Source organism: Cyprinodon variegatus, unplaced genomic scaffold (genome assembly GCF_000732505.1).
Source record: "Cyprinodon variegatus isolate N-32 unplaced genomic scaffold, C_variegatus-1.0 Scaffold140, whole genome shotgun sequence".
NCBI classification, from domain to species: domain Eukaryota; kingdom Metazoa; phylum Chordata; class Actinopteri; order Cyprinodontiformes; family Cyprinodontidae; genus Cyprinodon; species Cyprinodon variegatus.
In genome coordinates, this window is record NW_015150593.1 from 701,998 (window position 1) to 703,384 (window position 1,387).

The window sequence follows — 1,387 nt, forward strand, 5'->3', positions numbered from 1 at the left end:
CTGACATGTTTCTGGAAAGTAGGTGGCCCCACCTTCAAAATTTCTTTAGAACTTTTTCTAGAAACTTGGGAGACATTACATTTAGACCCTTCTAGAGATTTTTTGATATCATGTATGGTTTGGCTGTGAAGCTTTTAAGATGAGTCTGTTTCTGCCATTTTACTGCCAGATGATTCTACCCTACAAAATCTTCAGTTGATTCAATTGTTTTGTGCAGTTTGCAGTTTCTGATCACTTCCTTTCACATTTTCATACGTTCCTCAGCTAATTTGTGCTTCTTTTCCTTCTCGCAGTTTCTTTCGCTAATTTTTATTATTTTGTTCAGCAAAAAAGCATTCCCACTTTGCTGTTTCTGCGAAACAGCTTTTTCTAGTTCATTCTGTTTTTCACCCATTGTCATTTCTATTTCAATGTGTACATAGTACATTAATTACGCTGAGTTTCACTGGTTTAGTCAAGAGTTCTTAACTAAAATACGTTCGACTTGGAGTAGAATGATTTTTGAAATAAATTCTTATAATTCGAAGTAAAGTTCAAAACATGAGAATTAACTCTGTGCAGATTTAAGTGTTTGACCATGACATGAGCTCGATTTCATTTGTTGTACAATATAGGACAATATATATGACAATCCGAAAGTTATTTGAATTAAAGTCCGAAAGTAGTAATTGAATATAGAGTTATTGCATTACATCTGTTATTGATTATGGAGATATATTGTACATGCATGCTGCATCCTCCATCTTGCGTCATATTGACTCAGTGTACCATGCATCATTACGATTCATTAAAAATTCTAAGTCCCTTACTCATCACTGCATTCTTTATGATCTAGTTGGTTGGACATCGCTAACAATTTGTAGAAAACAGCTCTGGTATATCTTTATCTATAAAGCAATACTTGGTCAACTCCCACTGTAGCTCTGTAAACTCCTCTCAGTGAGTTCTGGTAGTTATCAGTTGCGCTCCTCTCAGTGGTTACTTTTTAATGTACTCCGAGCTTCAACTGAGTTGGGAAAAACTGCATTCTCCTACTCTGCACCTTGGGGATGGAATAACCTCCAGAAAGAGTTCAAATGATGAATTTGATTTAATGAATTTAAAGCAACCATGAAGAATGTAGTGATGGAGATATGTGCTTGTTTTTCTTGAGATGCTCAATGTGTTTTAACATACTGCTCTAAATTTTATTATTATAATTTTTTTTAATTATGAAAAATGTAATAAGTTGTAAATATGTATGAACTTCCTGTGGTTTGGCTGCTACTTTGGCCATGTCTCTGTTGAAAAAGAGATTCTGAATTTCAATGGGACTTCCTGGTAGCCTGGGTGCCATTCCGAACTTAGTCCCGCCCACAAGGTTTGAGGTCGGGAAGTTCGGTCTGGC

At 35.7% G+C, this 1,387-nt stretch overlaps 1 protein-coding gene across 2 annotated transcripts in view; it reads right to left on the reverse strand.

Moving 5' to 3' along the window:
• Window positions 1–1,387, reverse strand: part of hbp1 (HMG-box transcription factor 1) — a 13,933-nt gene that overhangs the window by 3,475 nt on the left and 9,071 nt on the right. The gene's annotated exons all lie outside the window — the stretch shown is intronic.